This window comes from Pogonomyrmex barbatus, unplaced genomic scaffold (assembly GCF_055798465.1).
Source record: "Pogonomyrmex barbatus isolate J1 unplaced genomic scaffold, ASM5579846v1 scaffold5, whole genome shotgun sequence".
NCBI lineage: Eukaryota > Metazoa > Arthropoda > Insecta > Hymenoptera > Formicidae > Pogonomyrmex > Pogonomyrmex barbatus.
This window is the reverse complement of record NW_028297149.1, coordinates 3122683-3129746: the sequence shown is the minus strand read 5'-3', so window position 1 is coordinate 3129746 and position 7064 is coordinate 3122683. Positions and strand designations below refer to the sequence as shown.

Here is a 7064-nt window from a genome sequence, read left to right as displayed (position 1 = left end):
ATACCCTTATATGTTTGCTTGTCGTTCTCTGTGTATACGTCGTCGAAGAGTCTCTTGAAGATCAACTCATATAAGCCCGGAGTACTCGCGCGTCGCCCACGATCACGTCGTCGGCGGCCACGTCGAATCGCTTGTTGTCGAGCATCGCGCTCTCATCGAAGTACACCCCCCGTAAACGTGATTGACCTCGCTCTGTCTGTCCCCGCTTAGAAGCGCGCTCATATACCCATTGCGCATTCGAGATCGATTTCTCCGATTCGCTTCTAGTCGCGGGACTAGCTGTTGTGATCGAGAGCGAACTCGTCGAGAAGCGTCCCTTCGTTGGTCTTAACGGTGGCTCGTCGTCGGTCTTGCATTCAAAGCTGCAAGATTCGAGAAGTTTACAGCATGCCACACAAACGAGCAGCCCGTGTACGTGTGCTCGCACCGAGTCGCGCCACTTCGACTGTCTATCTCTTTTTGTTTGCTTCCTGTCCTGTCCTTTTTTCTTTCTCAAGCGATAGCTAAAGCGTGCACGATTCTTCGTGCTACGCCTGTCTCTCCGCTCACACATACACATACACACACACACACACACACACACACACACACACACACACACACACACACACACACACACACACACACACACATATATATATATACGAGGGTAGTCTGAAAAGTTTTGAGCCTAACATAGAAACAAGTATTTTTTTCAGTCAAATATAGTTTAATTTTTTAACATAATCTCCTTTTAAGTCGATACACTTTTCCCATCGATACTCTAACCTCTTTAACCCCTCCAAATAGTAGTTGGCGTCTTGCTCCGCAAAATAGGCGTTTACGTATGCGATGACCTTCTCGTTCAATGAAAATCTCTGTCCTCCAAGCGAAACCTTAAGCTTAGGAAACAGGAAAAAGTTACTGGGGGCCAGATCTGGTGAATACGATGGATGGTCAACCAATTCGAAGTGCAGTTCGTGAATTTTGGCCATGGCGACCGCCGAAGTGTGAACAGGTGCGTTGTCTTGATGGAACAGCACTTTCTTCTTCTTCAAATGCGGCGTTTTTTTGCAATTTCTGCCTTCAGCTTACCAAGTAATGATGCGTAATATGCTCCCGTTATTGTTTTACCTTTTTCAAGATAATCGCTACACACAATTCCGTGACTATCCCAAAAAGCAGTCGCCATTACCTTCCCAGCTGATGGAACCGTCTTCACCTTTTTCGAAGCAGGTTCACCCTTTGCAGTCCACTGTTTTGACTGTTCTTTTGTCTCTGGAGTGTAGTGGTGGATCCAAGTTTCATCTACAGTTATGAATCGACGCAAAAAATCTGACTCGTTTCGCTTGAACCGCTCCAACAGGCTCTTGGAAATGTTCATTCGAATTCGTTTTTGGTCCAAAATGAGCAAACGCGGCACCCAACGCGCGGATAGCTTGCACATATCCAATTTTTCGGTCAATATATGACAAACGCATTCTTTCGATATCCCAGAGGGCCCATAGCCTCTGCTATCTCTCTAACCTTGATTCGACGGTCGTCCAGTACCACTTGGTGAACATTTTCAATGTTATCAGCGGTGGTCGCAGTTTTTGGCCGTCCCGAATGCTCATCATCACCCAAGCTGGTACGACCACATTTAAATTTAACTACCCATCTTTTTACGGTGGCAAATGATGGGGCAGAGTCCCTATAAACAATGTCCAATTCGATTTTAATTTGCGCAGGCGTATTGCCTTTCAAATGTAAGAATTTAATCACGGCACGATATTCAATTTTTTCCATTTTTACAAAAACACTGACATCGACTGACACAAACGACTGTCAAATAACAACTGAGCGTCCAAAATGGCTGAAATTTTCACAAAAGTCTTTCAAAACATATACTATTGTAGTACTAGAATGTTTTTGACGAGTAACGTCATCTTCATGTTAAGGCTCAAAACTTTTCAGACTACCCTCGTATATGTTATATAAATTATATATTATATAAATTTATATAATATATTATAATAATATATTAATATAAATAAAATATATTATATAAATATATTATATAAATTTTTTGTTAATTTTAATTATTCGTTAATTTTTTTTTCATTTAATTTATTTTTTAATTATTTTTTATTTTGGAAGATTTGCCGTTAAATATATGTCGAATTATGCCGGAAATGCTCCAGCTTACGCAAGATAGTTTTTTCATTCATAAAGTCAATGCCTGCATACAAATAAGAGGATTGCATTTTGAACATCTTTTTTAAATTTAAACTTTTAATCAGCTCTTTTCAGAGTTACAACTATTATTATTAAAACTTACGAATATCTCAGTACATCACAAATGCTTACGAATTGTGTTTTCTACTTTATTGTTTTAACTGTGTAATCAATAGAATGTTTTCTTTTAACGGAATATGTAATGCTTAATAACGAAGAATTGGACTTTTGAATTTTTTAACAATTATAAATAATTTAATCAAATTGTTTTCCATAAAGGAAAATTTTTTGCAGGGCATGTACGCAATATGTATAAAAGAATATATATAAAAGAATAGAAACAAGAAATGACAAGAGAGATAGAAAGATAGAAAATAAAACAGGAAAAAGACACGCGATACATGGAAAATAATTTGATTACGTAAAGGTTATTTTACAAGATTTATAACTTATGACAAAATTTCATTAAGAAAGACAAAACCACTTGAAAAATAAGATTACGTCTATAAATAAATAAATAAATAAATATGTTAATATATATGTATATAAAATTTATGTATGTTACATGTAAATAAAACATGTGTTTGTTTTAATGCAAATTCTCAGTAAATTTGCCAGGTGTTAATGCTGCTTAAACTTAAATCTTGATTTATTTTATCAAACGCCACATATATTAAAATGTTTCTTTTTATTCAAGAAGCGCTCAAAGCTGTAATTATTTAAATTTTTTGTTCAAATGTATTTAACGAGATATAGATCTCGATTTATATCACAGATAACGTGTCATAACGTTTGAAAAATAAAGATACACATTTCTACGTAATTTTAATATCAATATACAATTTTAGTATCAATATAAACAACATTATAATTATTGTTGCATCGTGTTATAGATACCTTAACGTGAGTAAATTGATTAAGTCCACAAATTAACAAACATGCTTTTATTTAGGGTCCCACAGTAAGTTTCTTAAAAGTATAGTCTTTATGAAGTGTCTTTATGAAGTATGAACCAAGTGAATATCACAAACATTGAAGAAAAGAATGTCGGAGAGGATAGAACAGTTAGTAAGCGTTCATGCGTAAGCGAAATGATATTCCGCGCACTTAATTAGGTTAGCAACAAGGACATACATTCCCCGTCACGATCAAGTTCGGACTCTTCTCGCACCGCCTCGCACCAAGGATGCCATTTCATGTACGATTGCAGTCACGCTGCAGCACGTAGAGGGGATAGACTGCACACACACTAGCGCGAGCGCTCGTCCGTGTACGCTCCGCGCTTCGGCCAAGTTTGAGCGGTAGAGAAGAAGTACCGACAACTGCTGTCTTCTTCTTCCTCGAGAAATGCTGTACCGCTGATTTGAAGCTGGCGTCTCATGACATGACACGAATTAATCATGCGATGTCATTGTCGATTATTTTTACATATACTTTTATACATATATTTTATTAAGTTAATAACATTATATTATTACAATATATTTTTTTCATACATAAATAAAAATTAAAATTTGTAAACACAAAAATCCACTCTTTGCCAATATATACACTTTTTATTTGCAAAAAGTAATTATTATATTAAAAAAAATTTATTGTGGTCTTATAAAAATATTTATATATAGCTATTAAAAACTGAATAAATATATAAATAAATATATAAATAAACAATATATATATTATATATATTTATATTATATATATATACCAATAAATATATAAAATAAATATTAGATATATTATTATGTAAAAGGGAGCTAAATATAAAAAGACTATATAGCTTTTATGATATTAATAAATAATAGATAATAATAAAATTAATAACTGATATGAATATATCAATTGCAAAAAGAAATTCAAATTATGTTAACACTCTTATCTTTTTATTATTATTATTAGTTTTTAAATGTTTAATGCTTCTTTGATAAATTATTACTAAAAAGAATAATTATTACTAAAATAATATAAAATAAAATAAATAAAATTATTACTAATTATTACTAAAAAGAATAATTAATACTTATTTTAATAAAAATTTAATCTACTTAAATTAATAATTAATAATAATTAATAATAATGAATCCATTTAAATTTATTTTTATATTTTTTATTTGAAATAATATTTTTTTACAATTATATTTTTTCCTCTATCTCTTTCACCTCTCCCCCTCCGGCCCCTCCTCCAACTATATAACATCCGGTCCCCCCTTTGCAAGGCCCACAGCATGGGAACGTCCACCATTTCGTTTATGAGGCACTGAAAATAATTAAATGTCAATTAATATGTTTACATATATATGTATTATATATGACATATATGTGTGTATTTATATACATATAATTATTTCAATAAATAATACCACTATCTTGCTGCTGCTGCTACTGCTGCGGCTGCTGCTGCGGTTGTTGTTTCTGTATAAAAAAAACTTTTGAAAAATCTAAAAATTACAAATTAACCAAATACAGATCTGGAAATAATTTTATTGGGCCATCAATATTATTACGTAGGACACTTAAATATAATAATAATGTTCATAAATTTCTGATCTAGCAACCGATTTGAATATAAGATTTCACAGATAATCATTTTAAAGATCCAATAAAATTATTTATATATCTGTCCAAATTGTTATGTTTGTCAACAAAAGCGTTCTTTTTCTTACCAGCAAGTTTATCTGTTCCCGCAGCTGTTGTAACTGCAGCTCATGCTGCTTTCTCAACTGCTGCATTTGCAGCTCGTGTTGTTTTTGCTGCTGTTGCAGCATGTCCGCAAATTTTTTCGTTTGCTCTGTAAAATACATAAACTATATATAGTAACATTATAATAGCATTATATAATAACATTATTATACTACTGATTATACTATTGATATCAGATAATGATAAAGTTTAATACACACGTACATGCGTACGCACACAGCACACGCACATGCAGGCACACGTACACGCAGGCACACGTACACACAGGCACACGTACACACAGGCACACGCAGGCACACATACACGCAGACACACGCAGGCATACGCAGGCACACGTACACACAGGCACACGTACACACAGGCACACGCAGGCACACGTACACGCAGGCACACGCAGGCACATGCACATGCAGGCACACACATATGATAATGAAGCATATTAAATTACATTGAAAATGTGATTTATATTTCTGAAATAATAATAAATTGTAACTAACCTGCCATTGCGTCGTCAAATATGCTGCTCACTATATCGCCGAAAGAAACAATGATCTCGATTTTCCATTGTTTATCTCACGATGCGCGACGATTTCATTTGTCTTTCGGTGACTTCGTGTACCATCTTTCGATCACATCGTGTATCGTGTATCTCCATCTTAACTTTTTAATATTGAAGAATATATTCGAGATTAAAAGGTATAACTTTCCATATATACATTTACACACACACACACACACACACACACACACACACACACACACACACACACACACACACACACACACACACACACACACATACGTGTATATATATATATATATATATATATATATATAAATATATTCACATATACGTATACGGAGAGAGATTTAGGATCGTAAAATATTTTAACAAATAACAGAATCCTGATCTCTTTCCGTGACACACGCATACATATAATTTTCATATTATATTCATATTCTATTTCTCTTTTCATCTTTTTCGATTTTTTGTCCTTTTAAAATTGATATGGAAATGTGTGACGAATCAATCAAAAAACGTAAACGAAGCTTTATAAAAGCTTGGCTTATTGATAATAAATATCAATCATGGATACGCGAGGTATCAAATAATAATAGTCAGTATCATTGTAGCATTTGCAATAAGAATTTTTCATGTAGTTCATTAACTTCTCGCCATGCAGATTCTGCATGTCATAAAAATAATCTTAAAAAAGGATCATCATTATCTAACAATGATGAAAAATCAAAAAAAAGATCTCAACCAGTTTTTCAACAGAAATGGTTAGATATCGAAGAATTCAAATGTTGGTTACGAGAAGTTCCTAACAATGCAAATTTATCTTTTTGTTCAATTTGCAATAAAACTATTACTGGTGGTTTAGCACAAATATATCGTCACGCAGAATCCAAAACACATTTAGATAAATAAAAATTATATAAATTTATTATAAAAATTTCATTGAGATAAATAAATCAAATCAAAATTTGCAAACGGAAGATAATGAATTACTTTTGTCGTTTGATGAGCGTAAAAAGTTAGCAGAAATTAGATATGCCGCATTAATTGCTGATAAAAATATTTCTCATCAAACTGCAAAAGAGATTCTTAATTTTTTTCAACATATAGGAAAAGATCCTAATATATTAAAAAGCATGAGCATGGGTCGTACAAAATGTAAAAATATTATTACAAATGTTTTATGCCCAATTGAAACGGAACGTGTCGTTAACAAAATTCAGAACACAAAATTTTCAATATTTATTGACGAAACATCTGATATTTGTAATACTAAATGGATGACTTTTATGGTACGATACGTTGACCCGGAGACATTAGATGTTCGTTCACAATTAATTAAATTAATTAATATTGATGCCAAAGATTCCAGCGCAGAAAAATTGTTTCAAGCATTTAAATGTGAAATGTGGAAAATGAAAATACCATTTTTAAATATTATAGCTCTATCATGCGACAATGCATCTGTCATGATAGGAAAATTTTCATCATTTAAAAAAAAATTAGAAGAAGTATGTCCACATTTATTAACATTTACATGCCCTTGCCATTCCGCCGCATTAATAGCGCATGCTGCATGTAATAAAATACCAGAATTTTGCGAAGAATTTTTATGAAAAACTTCTAGTTTTATTAACAATAGCCCCAA

The 7064-nt window shown here is 32.9% G+C and overlaps 1 long non-coding RNA gene across 2 annotated transcripts; it reads right to left on the bottom strand.

Moving 5' to 3' along the window:
- Window positions 1-4556: 4556 nt before the first annotated feature.
- LOC148935325 (uncharacterized) lies at window positions 4557-5830 on the bottom strand. Of its 2 annotated transcripts, XR_016140414.1 has the most exons (3): window positions 5394-5830; window positions 4860-4984; window positions 4557-4608 (listed from the first exon to the last, which is right to left on the bottom strand). It is a non-coding gene; the product is annotated as an uncharacterized LOC148935325 (long non-coding RNA). The 2 variants fall into 2 exon arrangements; XR_016140413.1 differs by lacking the exon at window positions 4557-4608 and having other exon boundaries at window positions 4642-4984.
- Window positions 5831-7064: the final 1234 nt, after the last annotated feature.